The sequence below is a fragment of the Microcaecilia unicolor genome, chromosome 4, assembly GCF_901765095.1.
Source record: "Microcaecilia unicolor chromosome 4, aMicUni1.1, whole genome shotgun sequence".
Taxonomy (NCBI): Eukaryota; Metazoa; Chordata; class Amphibia; order Gymnophiona; family Siphonopidae; genus Microcaecilia; species Microcaecilia unicolor.
Window position 1 is genome coordinate 315,372,738 of NC_044034.1, and position 26,599 is coordinate 315,399,336.

At 46.8% G+C, this 26,599-nt stretch overlaps 1 protein-coding gene across 4 annotated transcripts in view; it reads right to left on the reverse strand.

The window, feature by feature from the left end:
- The window catches only part of SLC23A2 (solute carrier family 23 member 2), a 326,193-nt gene that overhangs the window by 249,774 nt on the left and 49,820 nt on the right, over nucleotides 1–26,599 (reverse strand). The window contains exon 1 of one of the 4 annotated variants that reach the window (XM_030201846.1): nucleotides 19,508–19,598. The exons of the other annotated variants lie outside the window; for them this stretch is intronic. The gene's annotated coding sequence lies outside the window, so the exon portion shown is untranslated. Of the gene's footprint in view, nucleotides 1–19,507; nucleotides 19,599–26,599 lie in introns of those variants that run through there. 4 annotated transcript variants of the gene reach the window in all.

Below are 26,599 nucleotides of genomic sequence, written 5' to 3' on the forward strand. Positions count from 1 at the left end.
AATTATGGGCTGCTCATGTCTTTGTCAGTGGGCAAACTTACAAAATCAGCAAGGGATCAAATACTTATTTCCACCACTGTATGTATAAACCCTGCAATCCAACCTCTCAAAGGAAAGCTGCCACTACCACCATGACCTTAAAAAAAATGTCTTTGGTAATGTGGAAAGGCTGAATGACATGGTCATAAATTGCTAAAGTCCTTCTGTGGGAAGGTACACTAGGAATATGAAAGCACGCTTCCTTGAAGTCCAGGGAAGCTAGTAACTCTCCCCGCCAGACTGAACTAATACACATTGCAAGGTTCCCACTGTGAAAAGTTGAACCATAAACACCCTAGACTCTTATGATGTTCAAACTCAGCTGGAAGGAAGCTCCCAAGCAAAGGGAACAAACTTCCCATCCCCCCAATTGCAACTGGGGACAGACAACTGTGCCTAAAGGCAGAACCGTTGGCAAGAATTGCTTGATATGTGTTTGAGCTTGCATGGAGACTAAGAAAAATCTGTAGTGTTACGAGAGAAGTCCAGGCTGTAACCCTGCGATAGAAAAACTAAACAGTCTGAGATAATCTTGGTCCACTCCTCATGAAATCCGTAGAGGAGTCCTGCTATTACGAAACCCGAGGAGTGAACCGAGACTCCATCACCGGGAGATGCAGCAGGCATAGGTAGACCTGGACTTGAAGCAGAGTTCATTCTGCCAGCAGCAAGGCAGCTTGTCTTAGTGGAAGCGGAAACCTTGAAAGTGGTTTTCCTGGCCTCACGAAACCTAGGACAAAACTGAGGTGATTTAAAATCATCCTTAGACTCAACCCCTGGCAATCTCCGAGACTTGGGTGTCCCTCAGGTCTTTACCCAACTGCACTAGATCTTCTCCGAGCCCAAAATTACTTCCAAAAGGTAGGTTGCCAAATGTGACTTGGAAGCCACATCAGCAGTCTGATGCCTAAATAAGAGGCGTCCAACTGGACAACAGAATTTAAGTTTTGTTTGCTGACCATGTTTTAATGACTAAGCCAAAAGAGTCTCTAACCCAAGTGTTACATTTGAGGCTTCTGGGTGGATTTGAAATTGAATCTGATAAAGCCAGAAGCATTAGCACCTCAGCCAATCCTTAATGAAGTCTGAAGGGCAGACTTCTTGAGCTGGGCAGGGGGTTTCATTAAATATTTAGCAGTCAAGATAACAGCAAATACAGGTGAACTGCTAGTTGTAAAGGTGGTGTCGCTTCTGTAGAAAACACTTTTATGAACCTGGCAGGGCACCTTAAGGACTAATGGCTAGGCTATTTTTGTATAGAATAGTGGTGGTCCCTAAGTGGATCTATATATTGCAGGTTCTGCTGTTGGCAGTTGACAGCAAGGGAGAGTACTCAATTGTTAAAATAGTTGAGTCAGTTGATGACAGGGGAAAAAGACAAAATTCCAATCCAAATATTACTGAAACCTAGAAATCTAATGTAATGCAGTTCTTATATTCCGCAAATAGCCTTGTAAATTCTATTTGGATTACATCAAAGAAGTCAGGCATACCTGAGAAGGTACATAAAATAACCCTGCTGCATCAAAATAGTTTATAAATCAGCAGCAGAGATTTAGATTTAATACAAGTATTTCTCAAATAGCCGTGTTTTTAAGGCTTTCCAGAACAAATGATAACTGCTAAGATGTCTAATATTCAGCAGTAATGCATTTCACAATCTAACTTCTGAAAAAGAAAAAACAGACAAAGAACTTTGGAAACCTATTTGCTTTAACATAAGGCAAATGTAAAACCCAAACATCTTTCAGCTTCATAAAAATATCATGAATTGGAAAAATTATAAGGAAGAGCATATATTGAGGAGCTAGACCATGCACGATTTTAAAAAACTCTAGCTTGAATAGGTAACCAATGAGCCTTTGAGCAACAATGGTGTAACCCTATCATATTTACCTGCAGAGTAGAGTAATCTTACTGCAGTATTCTGCAAAGTATGCAACCTCTTCAAAAGTATATTATTACATCCAACATATAGCATATTACAATAATCCAGCTGACTCGGCTTGTACAACCAGCTTAAAGTGTGATCCTTCAAAACAATGTCCAATTCTTCTTAATCCGAAAAAAAAAGCTCTCTTTACTAACACATTGACCTGTTTCTCAAATGATAATTTAGAGGCCAAGACCATGGCCAAAAGTTTTATCTCTGACTCTACCGAAAAACAAGAGCCATTAATGGTAAAACTTTGAAAAATGCTAATTACCTAGGATTAAATGAAAGAAAAAAAAAACTTATTTTTTCTAAATTCAGTTTTAACTTATAAGCAGCTACCCATTTCTCCACCATATTAACATAGCATTCAGCCTTAGAATTGATATCCCACAGATTTATACTCAATTGGCAACAGCAATGTAATAAATGTATATATAAAACTTTTAACTAAAAGCTTATCCAAAAAACTTTCCCCAAGGATGACTTTACTACATTAAACAAAATGAGTCATAGAGGGAAACCCTGAGGCACCTCATATCCAGCAGTCCAAGATGAAGTTCAGTGTTCACTTTCACCTTTTAAATTTAAGAAGGTGAGAAACCCTCTAAACCACTCCAAAACTGATCCTGCAAATACAATTTAATCCAACAAATACAATAATATATTGTGATAAACATCAAGTGCCACTGCTAAGTCTAACTGAATCATTCCATAGCGTCTCACACATCAATCCAGAGACTTGAAAGTTATGTCCCTCTATCAGTAGGTGGAGATGGAGAGAATACCAAGGTTAGGGTGCATATGACCACATATAGTAAACCTCTGAAGTTCTCTCTATCTAGCAGGTGGATGACCATAACCGTGCAGCTCTGGATTGATTGGCTCCTGGCCTGGTTCCCTGGGTCTAGTCGAACTTCTGACATCTGAGGTGTCCAGGTCCTGGGACTTGGGTGCACACCTGGTGGTGCCAGGTCCATCCCTTCCTCCTCCATCACCCCCTCCTCTGCCTGACTGGGGTTTGTGGTTCTCACTCTGACTGGAAAAAAAAAACTCCTCCTCAGTCTGTTTTGTCCAGCACAGCAAGTTTATGCTGATTTGCAGTACTGGCTGAGGGATGTGAGGACCGACTTGGCATGTGACAGCAATTCCCAAGGGGGTGAGTAGTCTTTACCCTACCTGTGCTGGTTGAGGAGAGCAAACATGGCTCCTAGTGTGGGAGCTGCTGAACTGCTGCTGTTTCCGGTACCAGAGCTCCTCCTGTTGCAGCTATGCAGGCCGCTGTACAGCCCTACACTGCTGAGCATTGTGCTCTTTCCTGGCTCATTTTGGAAGGCATAGGGCAGGTGTTTTCTTGGGCACACGCGTGTCTGAGGGTGCCATCTGTCCTGCCACACCACACAGCGAGGCTGAAGTGCCGGCGCTCTCTTGGGGCCCGATTTGCCTGTGATTCCGGCAGCTTTAAATGCAGGTCTTTCACAAAATGTGACTGGGGAACTGGGGTGGATCACTCCCAGTTTCTTCAAATTTGGTATTTTTAAGGAACAAGGGCTTCTGAAAAGGAGGCCTGGGACAGTTTGCAGACACTTTTCATCCTGCAGACTCCTGTGGGTGTCTTCGGGTCTCCGCAGCTTTGAGTCTCCCACAGCTTCCCAAGGGCGATATCGGAGGCCCAGTAGACTTGTGTGGCTGTTCTGTGGCAGCGAAAACCTTAAGCTGCAGCTTGGCAAGTACTACATGGAAGTCTTCTGGTGGGTATACTTGTGCCTTGCGAGATGATTTATGGTTTGGGTACACCTTCTTACAGTTGCGCTAAGAATATTTCTGTACCCTCTTTGAGAAGATTCAGGATGTGTGTACATCATTAATAGAGTGGAGAAAGGGATCAGGATTAGGGCAGATCCTACTCTTTCCCTTTCTAAGAGCATGGCAGTACAGATGGGGTTTAGTTAGTTAAAGTCAGGCTTAGGGTTGTTGACTCCATGTTTGTGAGAAATGTTACATTTTTGAGTTGATTCTGAGGCAAATGCACTCCTAGTTTCTGTCTCCATGGTAATCCTGCACCCTCTGTGCTGCCCTGGTGACATTTGCTCAGGGTATGGGGCACCTAGCATTTCATGAGGAGTGAACCAGGAACTACTTCAGTCTAAAAGTCGCTTAATAGTTGTTGCAACAGAGCTCTAGAAGTGCTTTTTTTTATGTCCAGCTGCAGCTTGCAATCTGTAGTGTGCAATGATGCAATCAACCATATTCTGCTATGCCATCTGGCTCTAGTTCTCAGTCACACTTGTTAGCTCCAGTGCACAGCCACACCAGCCAATTCTTGACCATCTCTGCAAGAAGTTAGCTGAGTTGTGTACAACTGGTAAACATAAACCAATTTTTTACTTTCAAAAAAGTACAAAGACTAGGGGGGACTCAAGAAGGTTACATGGTACTACTTTTAAAAACAAACAGGATAAAATATTTTTTTTCAATGAATAATTAAGTTGAACTCGTTGCCAGAGGATATGGAAGTAGTGGTTAATGTATCTGGATTTAAAAATAGTTTTGGACAAGTTCCTAGAGGAAAAGACCATAGTTTGGCTATGGAGGCGGACATGGGGAAAGCCTATGCTTATCCCTGGGATCAGTAGCATGAAATCTTGCTACTACTTGGGATTCTATCAAGTACTTGTGACCTGAATTGGCCACTGCTGGAAGCAGAATACTGGGCTAGATGGACCTTTGGTCTGACCCAGTTGTTCTTATGGGAAGTTGCACACCACTGAGATACTCTGCTATATTTTTTGCCATCACTGCTGTGTCCTCTGTATAGACTTTGAAAACAACTTCTAAACACTGATCTCTCCTTAACCTTACTGACAAGCTTCCCCTCTTGACCATGCAAGACCAACACATATCAGGCCCGCCCACACTTTCATCAAATTGGTTAACATTTTCACCATCTTATATCCATACTTATATATACAAACCCTATTATAATTCATCAATTTTCTGCTGTTCATAAGTAAGTGCATGCGTTCAACAGATTTTGAGTTACTAAGGGTCCCTATTAGCTTTAGTGGGCATCTGCAAAAATTCTCTTTTCCCTGGCTAGTTGTTCTGCTCATAGAACTGCTCAGTGGACCTCTCTCTCTCAAAGATATTATATACACACATATACACATATTACGCGCTATAATGTCCCCTCTTAAGGCTGTCTTTCCAGCTTTCCAAAACAGAGTTGAGTGTTCTACATGTTAACTTGCTCTTATAGTCACAGCATTCCCCTCCCCCCCAACACACAATTTTTCTGAAATTATTTACTGAAAACTTGGACAGAAACCTCCAACCAGTGGCGTACTAAGGGGGGGGGGGGGCGGTGGGGGCGGTCCGCCCCGGGTGCACGCCGCTGGGGGGGTGCCGCATGTCTGTCGGCAACTCTCGTTCTCTGCTCCCTCTGGCCCCGGAACGGGTTATTTCCTGTAACGGGGCAGAGGGAGCACGGAACGAGCGTTGCTGACAGACGCGCACCGCCGCCACACCCCCCCCCCAAGCAGGTAAAGATGCACCGGGGGGGTGTCATTTCGCTGGGGGGAGCTGCCCCTTTCTCGTCCCCTGTCCCGCCCCTTCCACACCCTCACCTCCCCCGTCAACTCTCCTCCCCCTCCCCTATCCCTGGTGGTCTAGAGGTACCTCTTCGGGGCAGGAAAGAGCCCCCTCTTTCCTGCCCGGAGCTGCTAGCTGCCCTGCATCGTCCTGTCCTGGTGAGTCCGGCTCTCGGCGTTTCAAAACGGCCGCCGAGAGTTGAAGTCTCGCGAGGCTGCTTCAACTCTTCGCGGCCATTTTGAAACGCCGAGAGCCGGACTCACCACATGACAGGAGGATGCAGGGCAGCTAACAGCTCTGGGCAGGAAAGAGGGGGCTCTTTCCTGCCCCGAAGAGGTACCTCTAGACCACCAGGGATTGGGATAGCAGAGTAAGGGGAAGGGGGATAGTCGCGTTTCGCCGGGGGGGGGGGGGGCGCGCATCGGCGATCCGCCCCGGGTGTCAGCCCCCCTAGGAACACCACTGCCTCCAACACTCCCTTCCACTAGCCACATTAAAAACCATCCACATCTACCCATGCCATGGCATGAGCAGTCACTTGCATGGGCCCAGAAAAGTTGCATTGGCTACCAATCAAAGAATGTATCACTTTCAAAATCTGCACGACTGTTCATAAAATTATTTATGGTGAGGCACCGGGATACATGACAGACCTCATCGACCTGCCTACCAGAAACACCACAGAATCTGCACAATCATACCTAAACCTCCACTACCCAAGCAGCAAAGGACTCTTATGCTTCACAGTTTCTTGCTTTAACATCCTCTTTCAATCTTCAACTGTGCTCCACTGCCCCCACTCACCAGAATGGCCACTGTCTTGATCCTATCCTTTTCTCAAACTGCTCACTCTCCAGTTTCTGTGCCTCAACTCTTCCCCTCTCTGACAATCATCTGATAACTTTCACACTTAAACACCCTCCTCCCCAGTCCCTTCCAATCTTAACCAATAGATTTAGGAATCTTCAGCTATTGACCCTTCTACTCTGTCCTCCAGTGTTTCAAATCTCTTCTCTACCACTATGTTATCCAAGTCTGTCAATGAGGCTGTCTCTTCCTATAACACTATTCTCTCCTCTGCTCTGGATACTCTCGCTCCTCCCATTCCCCGTTCTGTAAAACGTACCAAACCCCAGCCTTGGCTGACCTCTAGAATCCGCTACCTACGTTCCTGTGCCCGCTCTGCCAAACGCCTTTGGCTGAAATCCCGTGCCCATGCTGACTTCATACATTTCAAATTCTTGCTGACCTCCTTCCAGTCTGCTCTTTTACTTGCCAAACAGGACTATTACATCCAGTTCACAAATTCTCTTGGCTCAAACCCTTGACGTCTCTTTGCCACACTGAACTCTCTCCTCAAAATGTCTTCACCTCCAAACCCCCCCCCCCCCTTCACTTTTCCCCCAGACTCTGGCGGAGTTCTTTCATGATAAGGTTCTCAAGATTAAACTTGAATTCTCAACCAGGTCACCACCACCTCTCCTTCTCTTAGTCCATTCTCTCAACTCTCCAACCCCTGCCTCCTTTTCTGAAATCACTGAAGAGGAAACTACACATCTTATTTCCTCCTTGAAACTAACTACCTGTTCCTCTGATCCTATTCCCACCCATCTACTTAACACTATTATCTCCTACTGTCATCCCTTTTATCTGTCATATCCTCAATCTTTCACTGTCCATTGCAACTGTCACACCACTCCTTAAAAAAAACCTTCAATGGACCCTACCTGTCCTTCCAACTATCACCCCATCTCCCTCCTCCCTTTCCTATCCAAGATACTTGAACATGCTGTTCACCGCCGTTGCCTTGACTTTCTTTCATCTCAAGCTATTCTTGATCCACTTCAATCTGGCTTTCGCCCCCTTCATTCAACTGAAACAGCGCTTGCTAAAGTCTCCAATGATCTTCATCCTTCTCGATCATCTGCTGCTTTTGGCACTATTGATCACAGCCTACTCCTTGATACGCTGTCCTCACTTGGATGTCAAGGCTCTGTTCTTTCCTGGTTTTCTTCTTATCTCTCCCAGCGTACCTTTAGTGTATACTCTAGTGGATCCTCCTCTACTTCTATCCCACTCTCAGTTGGTTTACCTCAGGGATCTGTTCTGGGACCTCTTCTTTTCTCCATCTATACTTCTTCCCTTGGTACTCTGATCTCATCCCATGGTTTTCAGTATCATCTTTACGCTGATGACTCCAGATCTACCTCTCCACACTAGAAATCTCAGCTGAAATCCAGGCCAAAGTATCAGCCTGCCTGTCTGACATTGCTGCCTGGATGTCTCAGCCCCATCTTAAAATAAACATGATCAAGACTGAGCTTCTTATCTTTCCCCCTAAACCAACCTCTCCTCCTCCCCCATTCTCTATTTCTGTGGATAACACTCTCATCCTTCCTGTCTCACAGCTCATAACCTTGGGGTCATCTTCGACTCCTCCCTCTCCTTCTCTGCACATATTCAGCAGACTGCTAAAACCTGTCATTTCTTTCTCTATCACCAAAATTCGCCCTTTCCTTTCTGAGTAACCAGAACCCTCATACACACTTATCTCTCGCTTAAACTATTGCAACTTGCTTCTCACAGGTCTCCCACTTAGCCATCTCTTTCCTCTTCAATCTGTTCAACATTCTACTGCACGACTAATATTCCGCCAGTGTTGTTATGCTTATATTAGCCCTCTCCTCAAGTCACTTCACTGGCTTCCTATCCGTTTCTGAATACAGTTCAAACTCCTTTTATTGACCTATAAGTGCATTCACTCTGCAGCTCCTCAATACCTCTCCACTCATCTCTCTCTACATTCCTCCCCAGGACCTCCGTTCGCTGGGTAAATCTCTCTTATCTGCACCCTTCTCCTCCACTGCTAACTCCAGACTCTGTTCCTTTTATCTTGCTGCACCATATGCCTGGAATAGACCTCCTGAGCCGGTACGTCAAGCTCCATCTCTGGCCGTCTTCAAATCTAAGCTAAAAGCCCACCTTTTTGATGCTGCTTTTAACTCCCAACCCTTATTCACTTGTTCAGAACCCTTATTTTATCATCCTCACTAATATTCCCTTATCTCGTTTGTCCTGTTTGTCCTAATTAGATTGTAAGCTCTGTCGAGCAGGGACTGTCTCTTCATGTTCAAGTATACAGCACTGCGTACGTCTAGTAGTGCTTTAGAAATGATAAGTAGTAGTAAGTAATAAATACAAATACACCTATGCATCCAGCTTTTCCTACATAAGCGCACAACTATGGAATGCATTGCCAAAAGCAGTAAAATCTACGCTCGACCACCTACATTTTCGGAAAGCACTAAAGACAGACCTGTTCAGAAGAGCATACCCCACCGACCCAACATAAAAATACCTGGACACTTGCGACACAATGTAACCAAAGCCCGTAACGGACATTACCTGACTCCTCTTCCCCCTTTCCCTCTCTAAGTTTCCCCCAATTGTACCTACCATACATGTACCTCATTCTACCACAATATCACTTTGTATTCATTCATACCATGTATCTGTTCAGACCGGAATCGGCTAACGCCGTTAACGGTTATATGTAAGCCACATTGAGCCTGCAAAAAGATGGGAAAATGTGGGATACAAATGTAACAAATTATATTTTGGTGGCCAGGGTCCTTTCTAAAAATTCAAGCGTCAACTCTTGACTTATAAATGGGTATGGATGCAGAGAACAGAGGTCCATTAATTCCAGCCCCTAGAACAACTCCCTTACAGCTTTTCTATCTCCCATCCTCTTACTACTCCACTTATGGGATCTATCCAACACAGAAACAGAATCAGATCAACAGTATCCCTAAATACTGGACACAACCATCCCTGCACTGTTCTCACAATTTGTGCATCACTTGGGGCATATACTGCATCAATTACAAGCACCTGCCCATGACTTTATAATATTGTAATTACATAGCAACTTGCCTCACTGATCATCTCTTCAACATATACTGTCCGGGATTTCCACAACAAAATAGCCTCTCTGGTTTTTCAATCTCCAGAAAAAAAAAAAAAAAAAATAAGTTCTCCCATCCCATTGCTTCTATATTTTTGGTGTTCAATATCAGTAAGCTTAGCTTTTTAGAAGAACGGTCTAATGTCTGGCAAAAAAGTGATGAACAGGCAGTGACCATAGACAGAAGGATACTAGGCAGCACAGAAAAGAGGTGTTAATATCCCTATACAAGTCATTGGTGAGGCCTCATTTGAAGTACTGCATTCAGTTTTGGAGGCCGTATCTTAGAAAAAACATAGAGACTTGAAGCAGCACCAAGAAGAGACAAAAATGTTATTTATGCCAAAAGCCATATAAGAAGAAACTTGAGGACCTGATATGTGTACCCTAAGACGAAAGGAGGAAATAGTGGATTTTCCCCAAGTCCATTTAATAATGGTCTATGGACTTTTCCTTTAGGAAGCTATCCAAACCTTTTTTAAACTCCACTAAGCTAACCGCCTTTACCACATTCTCTGGCAATGAATTCTAGAGTTTAATTACACATTGCGTGAAGAAAATTTTTCTCCGATTCGTTTTAAATTTAGTACATTATAGCTTCATCGCATGCCCCCTAGTCCTAGTATTTTTGGAAAGCGTAAACAGACGCTTTACATCTACCCATTCCACTCCACTCATTATTTTATAGACCTCTAGCATATCTTCCCTCAGCCGCCTTTTCTCCAAGCTGAAGAGCCCTAGCCGCTTTAGCCTTTCCTCATAGGGAAGTTGTCCCAATCCCCTTTATCATTTTCATCATCCTTCTCTGTACCTTTTCTAATTCCACTATATCTTTTTTCAGATGCGGTGACCAGAATTGAACACAATATTCGAGGTGCGGTCGCACCATGTAGCGATACAAAGGCATTATAACATCCTCATTTTTGTTTTTCCATTCCTTTCCTAATAATACCTAACATTCTATTTGCTTTCTTAGCTGCTGCAGCACACTGAGCAGAAGGTTTCAACGTATCATCAACGACGAACCCTGGGAAACTCCACAAGGTGGTTGCCAAATTGAGGAAAGTTCCCCACACTTCAACAACCAATTAAGAACCAGACCTGAAACTCTCATTTCACTCAAGGAGGTTTGGTAACAGGAGATGGCATGATGTCAAGGTTAAAGCCACCCAAGGAGGTTTTAATTCTCCCCAAAGCAGCCGCTGCCATCTTGATACACCCAAAACAAAGAAACTGATAGAGCAACCAGCCCCACATAGTAGTTTCAGTCCACATAATAGGACTGATAAGTTCATGCTGTCTCTTGTTAACCTCCTTGATTTCACTCAGTCTTTCAGATAATAGAGGGTTACTGTGTCAATGGCAGCTGAAATATTAAAATTTAAGGACAACTTGGATTACCCAAACTTAAAATTCCTCTGTTACTAAAACAACTAAAGCTTCAGAGTACTGTGTAGCATTGAAACCCAAACTGATAAAGGTTACAGACTTCAATGATCATCTAGCTTTACACCAATTGCAACTCAACAAGGAATTTTATCAATTTGGTTAAAAAAGGATGTTTGCTCTTGGCCTAAAACTGATCATTTTTGACAAGCCCAAACCATCTGATCTGGGTGTTAAAACAATGACTCCCACTGACAATGGAAGACAACCAAGTCTTAAAATGCCATTCACAAACAGAATGGAGTGGAGGAGTGGCCTAGTGGTTAGGGTGGTGGACTTTGGTCCTGGGGAACTGAGGAACTGAGTTCGATTCCCGGCACAGGCAGCTCCTTGTGACTGTGGGCAAGTCACTTAACCCTCCATTGCCCGCCGCATTGAGCCATCCATGAGTGGGAAAGTGCGGGGTACAAATGTAACAAAAAAAATAAATAACCCAAGTATGAATTTCAGAGAAGAATTATCCAAAAAAAAAAAAAAAAAAAGATAGAAAGAAGTCTAAACAAAGTAATATAAAGAGCGGTAAGGTCTAACTTCTGAAACTAAAGATTAGACCATAGAGTTTACTGTAACATCATTATCAGTGTTAACTGGTAATTAAAATAAGCAAGAAGCTTGCGCCTTACATAAAGCTTGCTGAATTGGATTGACCTTAACTGAGAAATATTCAGCAAGTTTGTGTGTATTAGGCTGCTGAGCCTGTATTGGTAAATCCAAAGCAGGAACGATATAAGATGTTTTAACAATTCAAAATTTAACACTTCTTGATCAGGATGAGAAAGTCCTACAAGTTTAGCAAAATATGATTTCTTAGACTCACAAACTTCTAATCTGTAAAAGTTTACATGTTTCCAAGACAGTTTAAGGTAAAATTATGTATAATCATACCTGATAATTTTCTTTCCATTAATCATAGCTGATCAATCCATAGACTGGTGGGTTGTGTCCATCTACCAGCAGGTGGAGATAGAGAGCAAACTTTTGCCTCCCTATATGTGGTCATGTGCTGCCGGAAACTCCTCAGTATGTCGATATCAAAGCTCCATCCGCAGGACTCAGCACTTAGAGAATTACACCCACGAAGGGACACTCTGCCCAGCTCACCACCGCCGAAACGGGGGAGGGGAATTAACCCAGCTCATCCCCACACAAGTGGGGGAGGGGAATCCGTCCAGCTCATCCCCGCGGAGCGGGGGAGGGACACCACACCCGCCGATGCGGGGGGATCTGGCTTATCCTGCAACCGCAACCGCGGGAGGAGCTGACTGACCCTAACACCGCCGAAGCGGGAGGGGTACAAAGCTGCCCTACAGCCGCACGAAGCGGGAGGGAGTGCCGGCAGAATTTTAAGTCTCAATCCAGCCCCGTAAAACGGAGGGGAGAGGAATGCAGCAGCTCACTGTAACACAAACTCGTCTTAACTCTTGAAGAATCCAAGTGAAAAAACTTGAACACGAAGTCTTTCTGAAGTAACTGAAGACTAAACTTGAACCTGAAATGCAACCAGAATAAAAACAGTACAGATATCTGGGAGGGGCTATGGATTGATCAGCTATGATTAATGGAAAGAAAATTATCAGGTATGATTATACATAATTTTACCTTCCATATCATCAAGCTGATCAATCCATAGACTGGTGGGATGTACCGAAGCAGTACTCACCCAGGGCGGGACATTGAAATCCCTGACCTCAACACTGAAGCTCCAAACTGGGCCTCCGCCCGTGCAGCCACAGTCTAACGGTAATGCTTGGAGAATGTATGAGCCGAAGCCCAAGTTGCCGCCTTGCATATCTCTTCCAAGGAGACGGATCCGGCCTCTGCCATCGAGGCCGCCTGAGCTCTCGTGGAGTGAGCCTTCAGCTGGATAGGCGGCACCTTCCCCGCGGCCACATAAGCCGCTGCAATGGCTTCCTTGACCCATCTTGCCACTGTAGGCTTAGCAGCCTGCAGACCCTTACGAGGACCTGCAAACAGGACAAACAGATGATCCGATTTCCGGAAATCATTGGTCACTTCCAAGTATCTGATGATGACTCGTCTCACATCCAGATATTTAAGAGCAGAGTACTCCTCTGGGTAGTCCTCCCTACGAAAGGAAGGGAGACAGAGCTGCTGATTCACATGGAATCGAGAAACAATCTTGGGCAGGAAGGAAGGCACTGTGCGAATAGTCACTCCTGCCTCAGTGAACTGCAGAAAAGGCTCTCGACATGAGAGCGCCTGGAGCTCGGAAACTCTTCTGGCTGAAGTGATAGCCACCAAAAAGACTGCTTTCAACGTCAGGTCTTTCAGAGATGCCCTCGACAAGGGTTCAAAAGGCGGCTTCTGCAAGGCTCTTAGTACCAGGTTGAGATTCCACGCAGGCACCACTGAGTGCAGAGGAGGGCGCAGGTGATTAACTCCCTTGAGAAAGCGCACCACATCTGGCTGCGAAGCCAGGGAAGCACCCTTCAGGCGGCCCCTGAAGCAAGCCAGAGCCGCTACCTGGACTTTAAGGGAACTGAGCGACAGGCCTTTCTCCAGACCTTCTTGCAGGAACCCCAACACTGAAGAAATTGGAGCAGTGAAGGGAGAAAGTGAGCCTGCTTCACACCACGCTGCAAAGATACGCCAAACCCTGGCGTAAGCAGTAGAAGTAGAGCGCTTCCTCGCTCTCAGCATAGTGGCGATGACCTTGTCTGAGAAGCCCTTCTTCCTCAGACGCTGCCGCTCAATAGCCAGGCCGTAAGACCAAAGGGGGAGGGATCCTCCATCACCACGGGGCCCTGATGTAACAGGCCCTGCTCCACTGGCAGCCGCAGAGGATCGTCGACTGAGAGCCTGATCAAGTCCGCATACCAGGGACGCCTGGGCCAATCCGGACCCACCAGGATTACCCTGCCGGGATGCTTTGCCACCCGGTCTAGCACCCTGCCCAACATGGGCCAGGGCGGGAACACATAGAGAAGCTCTTGTGTCGGCCACTGTTGGAGAAGAGCATCTACTCCCAGGGATCGAGGGTCCCGTCCTCTGCTGAAAAAGCGCGGCACTTGGCAATTGGCCGATGACGCCATCAGATCTAGGCTCGGCTGGCCCCAGCGCTTCGTGATGTCCAAGAACGCCTGAGCAGATAGCTGCCACTCTCCGGGCTCCAAGGTATGGCGACTGAGAAAGTCCGCCTTGACATTCATGACTCCGGCAATGTGGGCCGCTGAAAGCTGCTCCAGGTTCACTTCCGCCCACTGGCAAAGATTCATAGCCTCCTTGGCTAGAGGGGCGCTCTTGGTACCTCCCTGGCGGTTGACATAGGCCACAGCCGTGGCATTGTCCGACAGGACCCGTACAGGCTTCAACACCAGTACCGGGATGAACTCCAAAAGCGCCAACCGAATGGCTCTGAGTTCCAGGAGGTTGATAGACCACTTTGCCTCTGCAGGAGACCAGAGCCCCTGCGCTGTCCTTCCCAAGCAGTGGGCTCCCCAGCCCGACAACGAGGCGTCCGTCGTGACGACAATCCACTCTGGGGTCACCAGAGGCATTCCCGCAGACAACTTGTCTGTCTGCATCCACCAGCTCAGCGCCTTGCGCACTGCTGGGTCCAAGGGAAGGCGCACAGCATAATCCTCCGACATCGGAGTCCAGCGCTGCAGCAAAGAGTGTTGAAGTGGTCTCATATGAGCCCTGGCCCAGGGCACAACTTCCATCGTGGCCGTCATAGAGCCCAACAGCTGCACATAGTCCCAAGCCCGAAGGGGAGAGGCTACTAGGAACTGGTCCACCTGAGCCTGAAGTTTGACAATCCGATTGTCTGGCAGGAACACTCTGCCCACTTGGGTGTCGAATCGAACTCCCAGGTACTCCAGGGACTGAGTCGGGCGCAGCTGGCTCTTCTCCCAGTTGATGATCCATCCCAGGGAGCTCAAAAGAGCAACTACCCGGTCCACAGCTTTGCCGCACTCTGCATAAGAGGGGGCTCGGATCAACCAGTCGTCCAGATAAGGATGGACTTGTACCCCTTCCTTTCGTAGGAAGGCCGCGATGACCACCATTACTTTGGAAAAGGTCCGCGGAGCAGTAGCCAACCCGAAAGGGAGGGCTCTGAACTGGAAGTGTCGTCCCAGGACTGCAAAACGCAGAAAGCGTTGATGAGGAGGCCAGATGGGAATATGCAGGTACGCTTCCTTGATGTCCAAGGATGCCAGGAACTCTCCTGCCTTCACTGCCGCTATAACAGAGCGGAGAGTCTCCATGCGAAAGTGCCGCACTTTCAAGGCCCGATTGACCCCTTTGAGGTCGAGGATAGGCCGGACAGAACCTCCTTTCTTTGGTACCACAAAGTAAATGGAGTAACGTCCCTTGCCAAGCTGACTTTCTGGCACCGGAACGACCGCGCCCAGGCGGATCAGATTGTCCAAGGTCTGCTGCACTGCCACAGCTTTGACCGGAGACTTGCAGGGAGAGAGTACAAACCCGTCTTTTAAGGGTCGGCAGAACTCTAGTTTGTAGCCGTCTCTGATGACTTCCAGCACCCACGCGTCTGAAGTTATTGTGGTCCACTCGCCCAGAAACGAGGACAGCCGTCCTCCAATCTGCACTGGGGCGTGGACCAAGACCCAGTCATTGGGTACGAGACCCTGGGGGAGGACCGGAGGGAGCACCTCCGGGACGGCGGTCTCTGCGAAAGGAATGCTGCTTGGGGGAGAAATTCCTCTTGAAGGAAGAGAGGGCAGAGGAACCCGACTTGCCCGGGCGGTACCGACGGGCTTCCTGCAACCGTCCTCTGGAGGTACCGGGACGAGTACTAGCCCGAGCCCTGACCGCTGGTAATTTCTTGCCCTTAGACGTGCCGAGATCGGTCACGATTTTGTCCAGCTCGACCCCAAAGAGCAGCTTGCCTTTAAAAGGCAACCTAGCCAGGCGGGATTTAGAGGCGTGGTCAGCAGACCAATGTTTCAGCCAAAGCCACCGCCGCGCAGAGATTGTCTGAGCCATGCCTTTCGCTGAGGCCCTCAAGACATCATACAGCAAGTCTGCCAAATAGGCTAAGCCCGATTCCAGGGCCGGCCAATCAGCCCTCAAGGAATGATCCGAGGGGGAAGCCCGCTGCACCATAGTCAGGCACGCCCTGGCCACATAGGAGCCGCAAACTGAGGCCTGCAAACTTAAAGCAGCCGCCTCAAAGGACGACCTTAAGGCCGCCTTCAATCTTCTGTCTTGGGCGTCCTTTAGGGCCGTGCCACCTTCCACCGGCAACGCCGTTTTCTTAGTCACCGCAGTGATTAAAGAATCCACGGTAGGCCACAGATAGGCCTCACGTTCACTCACAGCCAAAGGATAGAGGCGGGACATAGCCCTAGCCACTTTAAGGCTCGCTTCTGGGACATCCCATTGAGCCGAAATTAAGGTGTGCATAGCATCATGCACGTGGAAGGTTCTAGGCGGGCGCTTCGTCCCCAGCATAATGGCAGAGCCAACAGGGGCTGAGGGAGAGACGTCCTCCGGAGAGGAAATCTTCAAAGTGTCCATGGCCTGTAACAACAGGTTGGGCAAATCCTCTGGGCTAAAAAGCCGCGCTGCAGAGGGGTCATCCGCTCCATCCGAGCGGGGATCCGTCTCCTTCAAGGAATCCGCAAAGGACCGTTGGGAGACCTCAGACATGCTGCCCTCATCTACATCGGAGGAGACAAATTCCTCCAAGGCCTGGGAATCAACCCGAGGGCGTTTACCTCTGGGAACCTCAACCTCTTTACCAGACGAGGGAGCAGGGGCAGCGTTGTGCATGAGGAAGGCCTGATGCAGCAGCAAAACAAACTCGGGGGAGAAACCCCCCAGACTGTGCACTTCCGCAGTCTGGGCAACAGCCCTAGACGCACCCTCAACCGGCGCTCGCAATAGCGGGGGAGAGACATTCTGCGCATCCAAAATGGCGTCCGGCGCGAAACTCCGCGAAGGAGCCGCGCGGGAAGAACGGCTCTTAACTTTAGCCGCTTCTGTGCCGTCGCCCAATTTAAGGGCGTTCATGGCATTAATGTCTCCAACCTCAAGGGCGGCCCAAGAAGAAGCCGTCCGAGCCGCGTGGCCGGCCAAGATGGCGGAGGCGAGGAGCGGGGGATGGGCGTTTATGGCGGGAAAAACCGCCACGCCGGAGGAAGGACCGGGACATTCATCGGTCACGAAACTGTCACCCAACAAGGGCGAATCAGGCTTGAAGACCCCCGCATCCCCTCTAGAAGCGCTCAAGTGACCCGGGGAGCAACCCTTTGCGCCCTCGCCCTCCGACGCCATATGCCACGAGGAGAAGAATCGGGGAACCCCCTGCCCGCTATAAAAAGGTAAAAATTACCTGCTGTCCGCTCCGAGTTGTAACGACCTGGTGTCCCAGTGAGTAGCTGCAATAGACGCTTAAATAACGTCGAAATAAACGCCTTTAAGGACGTTCAAAATTTTTTTTTTTTTTTAACGGAGCCAGCGGGAGGGGGGAGAAAAGGAGGGACCTGGCACCACCAGGTTTGCACTTGCTCAAAAGAGCCCTCAACCCCAGGCACTCAACAAAACCTAAAAATTAGGCTTGGAGGCCTAGCCAGAGCTGCTGCTGTGTGTGACCACCACCTGCTGAGATAGAGAACATACTGGGGAGTTTCCGGCAGCACATGACCACATATAGGGAGGCAAAAGTTTGCTCTCTATCTCCACCTGCTGGTAGATGGACACAACCCACCAGTCTATGGATTGATCAGCTTGATGATATGGAATAGAAGATTCTCCTGACTTATGCCTCAGCTGTAATTGGAAATTACTGATTTCTTTGGTCTCCTGTCACTATACAAAACATCCTAAATTATGTTTAATTTTTTTTTCTCTTGTCCAAGGTTTCCTTTGCTGCTTTGAACTTCTAGTACAGCTGAAACCAGCCTCTATTGGGTTTCTCACCATGAGTCTTCACTGATAACTAATCAGGTGGGAGGAGAGTTCTGTATTTTACAGCCCTCACAGCTTGTACTTGAGTCATTAAAGCAACAATCCTCAACAAAGGGTCACAGACTACAGTTCCCCTTGGAACCTAGTAGGTAAGTAGGTTCCAACCTTGTGTAATAGCCAAGACTCCTGAAGAGAATGTGAATGCCATACAAGATTTTTTTTTTAATTGACATTTCAGCATAAACTCTTATCTGTTTTCTCCTGTCAGAGCCCATGAACACTACACTGACTTGCACTTGGAGTGCTAATGCTCCATTCTCTAATTATATTTATTGCTGACTGTCTCACTTCAGCATCATTTCCTAGTTAAAACTGCAAGCTCTTCCTTCCATTTGTAACATATAAGAACGCAATAAGCATCAGCTGAGGTAACACAGTTAACACATTTAGATCAGTTTGGTCTCCTCTGAAAATGTGGATCACTAATACAGGGAAAATAAAATACCATAGCTTCATTCCACTATTAAGTCAGCTTCTACTGAAAAATAAAGTTAAGCAACTCAAAATAGGGGGTGGATTGTACCTTAACCTTTAGTTCCTGCTTTTATAAGTTGTTTGAAGAAACCTAATGTTTGTCCTGCTGGGCTTACTGTTTCGTTCCCTCTTCAGGTGTTTCTGTTAACCTCTCTCTCCTCTGCAACAAACTTGGCTACCACAAACCAGAAGCATAGCAATTCTTGTAATGCCTTCTGCCCTAACAAGTCCTCTCCATAACAAATCTCTCAGTCGGCTTCAAAGAGGGGCCATAGGCATTTAGGATCTAGTAAGTTACACGTTTGCTTGTTGTGTTCGTAACTTTATATACCTGTATTCCCGGACAGGTACTCACGGACGGCAACACAGTTTAAAAAGAAAATCATATCGGATTGAACATTTACAATTAACATTGTGCCAAAGAGTGTCTTCTGTGTTTATAAGCAAGGATGCGTCATACAGGATATTATACTCTATTGTACTTTTCTAGCTAATAAGAGCTGGTGAAATATTCTTAAGTCAGGCATCTACAAATTATAAAACAAAAGCGCACTAATTCGTACCATAGAACTATATATACAAATTGATTCATCGAGAATCTATAGCAACGAGAAAGGTTTCTCAAAATGGAGGAGCAGCAAGTAAATGAATGAAGATGCATTCTTTTTATATTTAAGAAATACTGATTTCGCCAGAGCAGTTAGAGAGTTTGTCACAAAATAAAAATGACGCGGGTACCCGAGAACTTTACCGGCTATTTCTTCTCCCGATGCAGCAACTTACAGTTCACTCAATACCAACCGCGTTTTCTGACCGGTATCTTTAAAACGGCAATTCTATCATTTTCATTCCTGGTGTTAAAAATACCAAGTCATGATACAGCAGTTTCAGGAGGGGAAGTCACACACACACGGACTTTCGGTTTAACTGTTATCCCGATGAGACCCTGAGCCACAAAAGGCATCTTTGCCTGAATCCTTCGAAAGGTTTATGCTTCTCATTTACGGAGCGTTACCTTTTATCAATACCGCCTAAACCTTTCTCGATCTAAGATATACAAGTATTATAGAAGCTCAGAATACATTTTCTCAGTCTCTTACCTTGTCAGGAGTCGGACTTGGCAGGATCGCTCGTACGGCACAAATCAATTCACTAAGCTACCATGCGGCGCTCCGCTGCAACAGCATGACTGGCTCATTACATTGCGCTCCAAACTAAAGAGGGGGTGGTTTTTTTTTTTTTTTTTAAGCTAGCGGAAGGAAGGCATTGCATAAGGTGCAATCAGGGTTACTGTTTACATTACACAAGAAGCAGACGGCACCAGTGACACTGTGTGGCCAAACTGGGCAACTGCACCTTTCGCCAGGTCCGGTGACGTCAGAAGGAGGAGTTCGCTTCACGTGCTAGTAAGAATCATTGCACAAACCTGAGCCGGTGAGAGGATTAAAGGAGACGCCGCGCCCAACCTGCACACTGATTTTCAAGGTAAAATGCAGGCCTGCCAAAGCGAACACTGGGCAGGAAAGGAATAACGTTGTGAAGTAATGCTAATTGTTTTATTAAAAGGATGATCATATTGATGAGATCATCTTGGGGAAGAAAAAAAACCGTCTGTTGCAACTTTCCATTCCGCCCTTTGTCCTAGAGGCTACACCAAGCCCATGGGTACGTTTAACGGAATTTCTTTAACAAGATATTGAGTGCCAGGAGCCGGCTCTGTGGGTGCTTCAGAACCCCGAATATTGAGGAAAAACTCCTTGAATGCATCCAGGGAGGGTTATTTCCACTGAGATTAGCACCCCCAATAATTTAAGTTGCCTCCTACGGTGCCTTGAGAAAAGTTAGTGAGTCGCAACCAGAGACCCATGCACAAACGGTATCACATACAAAGGAGATGCACAGAGCCCCCTTTGTGCATGGGTTGCCGTTTGCGACTCAAGCTGTGAAATGCATTTGACAGTACATAGAGCTCCAATGACAGCTCCCCCCAAATTTTCCCTGGTGATCCAGTAAACCCCAACCCCCCCCCCCAACACCTTAATACAGCCTGGACCTCCCCCCACATGCCCCCCTGGAACCCCAAAAGTCTCTGGTGGTCTAGTGAACCCCCTCCTGCCTCCCCAGAACACCCCAACAGCACCCCCTGACGTCCAACTGATCTCCACCAACCAGATCCCTCATGGCAAGACCTGATGTTTGAGTGACATTCCTTCCCTCCACTTTCACCCCAGACCCTCCCACATAACTTCGAAGTTGGAGGCAGGAGGACCATCTCCTCCCTCTGGTCCCACCCAGAACAAAATGATGGCACCCAGCCCCTGCCTGGTGCATTCTGGGTTGGTGTTTGGGCCCCTCCCAGTGCATCCCAGAATGCACCAGGTGCTACCATTTTGTTCTTTTTGGGGCGGGCCAGACTGAGGCAGGAGGTGGTTTTCCTGCCTCCATCTTCAACGGTATGTGGAGGGAAGAAATGCTACTAGACCACCAGTGTTTGCCCCTAGGGGCTCTGGCCTGACCCAGGCCCTGCCTTGTCAGGTCAAGTTGGTCAGAGGAGGGAGTCCACTGGACCACTAGGGATGGGGGATGGGGGTGCAGGAGTGGCACGAACATCAGGAGTCCTCTGGACCACCAAGGATTTTTGTTTGGGCCCGAGGGGAGGAGTCAGGTCCCTATACTGATGCCTACCATGGGGAGCAGCAGTCTACTTGCACTATACGATGCAAGCAGACAGCTCCAGACCTGTCCTTAATTTCTGTACATTAAAAGGTAGGCACACAGTGCATGGAAATGGCTGTGAAGTGCTCAGAATGCTGATTTAAATACTAATGAGCTGCTTGTAATACATTTGCATGGAGGTCTCAGTGGTTGCCACCAAAAACTTCTTTGTGTATTACTCACTAATATTTGTTTTAGAATGGCTACAACCAGTCTAAAGCAAACATTCCTGGCAAGGTAAGCTTTGTGCATTGAGCTCTAAATCTATGCGAAAAACAACAAATCCTCAATACTGAGATCTCAGTTACACCCAGACTGCCAGTACCTGAAGCACTCAGCTAGGGTTAGGCAGCCACACACAGCACGCACGCAGCTTCAAAAGCCCACAACCTTTAATTAATCTATTCAAACACCAGTTAAGTATGTTGGAATGCAGGTGAATTGTAACTACACAGAATGCTTTGAATTGTTGTAAACAGGGGAAAAAGAAAAGGCAAGGAGATGGAGAAAAATGCAGCAGAGAATGAAGCATTCAGCTTTGAAGGTCCAGAGCCCCAAAAACTGGCAAGAAGAAAGAGAGAGAAAGTGTTCTGGTCAGATTCAGTTCCTTGGTTTACTCTGACTGCAGTAAGGACAAAATTCTATAAATGGCACCCAAAAAAATAACAAAAAAAAACTCAGCACTATTCTATAAACCTTGCCTAAAGTTAGGTGATGATGTGTTTGCTTGTTCTTTTCTCTTTCCCTATTAATTATTACATTCTTTTCTGATTTTTATTGTTTTAAAATTGTGAACCGCCTAGAATTTTAATTGAGCGGTATATCAAATTTTAATAAACGTGGAAACTTAGTTTAGAGAATACATGTAGCACCTGTTCCCGTGACTAAAATTTAGGCACAACCATTTACACCAATGCAAACCTGGTATAAATGCCTGCACCTAACTTAGGCATGGATCGGACATATTTTATACCAGTGCGCATAGTTTTTAGGAATGCCAGTGACCCAATCATGTCCCTCCCATGCATTAGAATTTATGCGCACCACTTTATAGAATATGCTTAGAAAGTTGTGTGTATAAAATTCTATTTAATGCCGATAATTGCTTGTTAGTGACCAATTATCAGCACAGATTGGCTTGTTAAACAATTAAATTGTGTGTGCAACTTTAGTAGCTATATATAGAATTGGGGGTAAGAGAATTCATCCAGCTTACTCAGAACACAAAAGGGGGAAACACTGCTAAATAACTCAGCCCTTTCAACTGTTTTATAGCGAGCAAAGAGCAGTCCTTCAAAAGGCTGACCTGATACTTGGCAACTAATACTAGGCTCCCTAAAAAGTGGATCTGTATTATCCTGTGTGTCTTCTAAAACACTTTTCATTTAAAGATAACCCAGCAGTTGTACTCTGCAGATATACACTTGGAGCCAGCTAGGCAAGTCCAGAAGAATAGGTTTATGCTACCTTTTTTTTTTTATTTAGATTTTATTCACACCTTTTTCACTAGTAGCTCAAGGTGAGTTACATTCAGGTACACTGGCTATTTCTCTGTCCCAAGAGGGCTCACAATCTAAATTTGTACCTGAGGCAATGGAGGGTTAAGTGACTTGCCCAAGATCACAAGGAGCAGCAGCAGATTTGAACCAGCCACCTCTGGATTGCAAGATCGGTGCTCTAACCACTAGGCCACTCCTTGCCAGCAGATGGACGCAGAGAACACACTTTTTGCAGTCACATCACCACTGCAAATAAGGTACACTACACATAAGAAACCACTCCGGCAATCGTACCAAAGCCTGATATGATTAAAAAAAAAAAAGGGGTCCATCCAGAACCACAGGATATGGATGACAACCTCCCAAGTACTCCAGAATTAAGGGAAAACTAGTACACACAAACACACTGTAATGACATGTTTAGCTTATATGGTTACTTTACTTTTGCAAGAAGGTTTTTTCTCCTGGAATTGAAGACAGCTACAGTGCAGCCAGTGTTGAAGGATAGGAAGATAGGATGTGATATACTAAACTATCATCCGCTTTCATCACTGCCATTGCTCGCCAACGTATCAGAGCAGGCTGTTTATGAACAGCTGGATGATTATCACGAAATTTAATCTTGGATGAGCATAAATATGGGCTCAGGAGAGCACACAGCACTGAACTGCTTCTTGCTGCCATGATTGATGAAGTCAGATTAGGTCTTGATCAGTGACTAAATTTTTAGATATGTCCTCAGCATTTGATGTTCTGGACCATGATATTATGCTGAACCATCTTAACGCATGTGGGCTATAGGGTACTGTTCTGGCATGGTTTAAATCTTGAGTGAAAGACAGGACTTGGTGTGTCTTAGGGATGCCACTTCAATGCTTCGGCCTTATCTACTATATTATGCAATATACACTTGGCCCCACGATACAGTTGTTAAGATCGTTACAGGTATTCTATCGCATATACACTGATGGCATCCAACTTTTTTTTTCTCAACAACAGATTCTGTTTCAGATGTGGTATGTAAATTGCAGACTATATTTGATGCTTTGTTTGGATAGCTGTCAAAGAATCGTTTGAAACTTAATGTAAACAAGACAGAACTGTTATATGTCTGTGGAAATTCAACTTCCACTTTTCCTGAATCTGTGTTATTGTCTGGAGTTCCTGTAAAGGTAAGCACACAGGTGCAATGCTTAGGGTTGTTATTTGACTCACAGTTTATATTCAAATCTCAAATTCAAAAACTGGGTTGTAGCTCTTATTTTAGACTCCATTTACTTATTAAACTAGGGAGACTGCTACCAAAAATGGATCTCGTTCAAGTTGTTGAACTATTGTTATGAGTAGCATTGATTACTGTAATACAGCTTACTGGGCTTACCTGCCACCAGTATTAAATCATTGCAAATGGTTCAAAATTCAGCAGTGCGTTTGCTGTTTAGTTTGTTGAAATTTGATATCACTGTGTATTTAAAAAGTTGAAGTGGTTGCCAATTGCTTATCATATAAAATCAGTTACTTTAGATGCTGCATAATATTTTGCATAAGAAAACATCTTTTTCCTTGTCATCAGCAGCAGATGAATCCATTAACTGATGGGTTGTATCCACCTACCAGCAGGTGGAGATAGAGAACTCTGAAAAACCATAGTGCCTCTAGGACGGCTAGCCCCAACTGCCTTCAGTATTTCTCTATCTCCCAGCAGGTGTGGACATAGCTTGATCAGCTCCTGGATTTCAGACTGCCTGGGGTGGCTCCTCTGCTTTGCCACTTTAAAGGCATATAGGTTCGCCCTTTCCCTGCCTTACCCATTCCCCCCGCCTCCCGGAGTCCCTCTGTTGCTGCCTGCCTCCAACTTTCCTCACAGCGTCAAAAAAAAAAAAAAAAAAGAGCGCACTTTTACTGTGTGGCTGTTCTGAGGCTTTTTCCAGTGATCCTGGTTCTGTGCAGCTTGACCGGAGCTCGTTGACTCAGTCTTCTGAGGTGAGAGTGGTGCCCAGCTCCTCCGGGGAGGACCCGCGGACGCCGGTCCGATCAGGGTAAGTTTTGGCGTGAAGCCGCCATTTTATTGCTATATTCCCCTCCTGTGAAAAAACGGACGATGGCTGCTGAAGGAGTTAAGCGCTGCTCCCGTTGTGGTAAACGCAGATCAGCAGCGGGGCTGTGTAAAACGTGCTCCTTAGATGCTTACACTAGTTTGAGCATGCCGAGCGATGTTTCTTCCCGCTCAATGGAGCTGGCAGTGGGCGCCATTTTGGAAACGCCGCATGCCTCGACCCTCGCGGAAGAGTCTGAGTGCAGGGGGGACGCCTCATTTAGAGGCTGCCAAAGGAGCTCCCACATCTGTTTCTCCTAATTCGGAGGCGGAGGTCAGGGTGAGTTTTTCTCCCCTGAGTTTGTCCTTTTAATGCATAAGGCTTTTATGCTGAAAAGAGCTCTGCCGCAGGTGTCTGACACTGCGTTGCCTCCTGGCTTCCCTCCAGGTGCTGATGCCCCGGGGATGACTTCAGAGGTTATTTCCTCCCCCAAGCATTGGAAACACGCTAAACATAGACGGGTAAATTCCCCGTCTGAAAGTGGCACATATTCCATTAATTTTGTCGTGCCTCAAAAAGGCGGGTCTTTCAGGCCGATCCTCGACTTACGCAGAGTAAACGAGGCTCTCAGAGTACGACATTTTCGCATGGAAACCCTGCGCTCCGTCATTGCGGCGGTACAGCCAGGAGAGTTTCTCACGTCTCTGGACCTAAAAGAAGCTTATTTGCACATTCCTATCTGGCCTCCACACCAGCGGTTCCTCCGCTTTGCAGTGTTGGGAAAGCATTTCCAGTTTCAGGCCTTGCCTTTCAGCCTAGCCACAGCTCCCCGTACCTTTTCCAAGGTAATGGTGGTAGTAGCTGCCTATCTCAGGCGAGAGGGTATCAGAGTTCACCCTTATCTCGACGACTGGCTCATCAGAGCGGACTCGGCAACCGAGAGTCGTCTTGCCACAGCCAGAGTGGTGGCGGTCCTGCAGGTGCTAGGCTGGGTGGTCAATATACCCAAAAGTCACCTGAACCCCTCTCAGTCTCTCGAGTATTTGGGGGTCCGGTTCAACACGGCATCGGGGTTGGTCTTTCTCCCCGACCAAAGGCGGTTCAAGCTTCAGAATCAGGTCAGTCTGCTCCTGTGGATGCCTCGCCCGCGAGCTTGGGACTTTGTCCAGCTGCTGGGGTCGATGACGGCCACCTTGGAGGTGGTGCCTTGGCCGAGAGCGCATATGAGGCCTCTGCAGATTGCCCTGCTTCAACAATGGTCTCCGATGTCCCAGGAATATCAACGCAGACTAACGTTGCTCGCTGCAGCCCGGCTCAGTTTGGAGTGGTGGCTCTCCGATAGGATGCTGCACCAAGGAATGCTTCCTGGTGCCTGGTGATAACAGATGCCAGTCTAGGCTGGGGAGCACATTGCCAAGGAAGCTATGCTCAGGGTCTGTGGACACCCATGGAAGCGGGGTGGCCCATCAATCGCTTGGAACTGAGAGCGATATTCCAGGCTCTTATGGCCTTTCAGAAGACTCTGAAGGGGCTTGCTGTCCGGGTTCTGTCAGACAACACGACAGCGGTGGCATACATAAATCGTCAGGGCGGCACTCGGTGCAGGGCATCAAATCGACCCGGCGGAATGGAAACTGGCAGAAGTTTTTCTTCAGATTTGTGCCAAATGGGGGACACCCGTAATGGATCTAATGGCGTCAAGTGCAAACGCCAAAGTACCTCGCTTTTTCAGCAGGAGAGATCCTCTCTCGGCGGGGTTGGATGCTCTGGCTCAACCCTGGCCCTCGGGCCTCCTGTATGTGTTCCCTCCTTGACCCTTGATAGAACGAGTCCTACTGCAGATTTGACAGCACCGAGGTCTGGTGATTCTCATAGCTCCAGATTGGCCAAGGCATCCATGGTATGCGGATCTCCGCCGGATGTTGATGGACGCGCCGGTGCA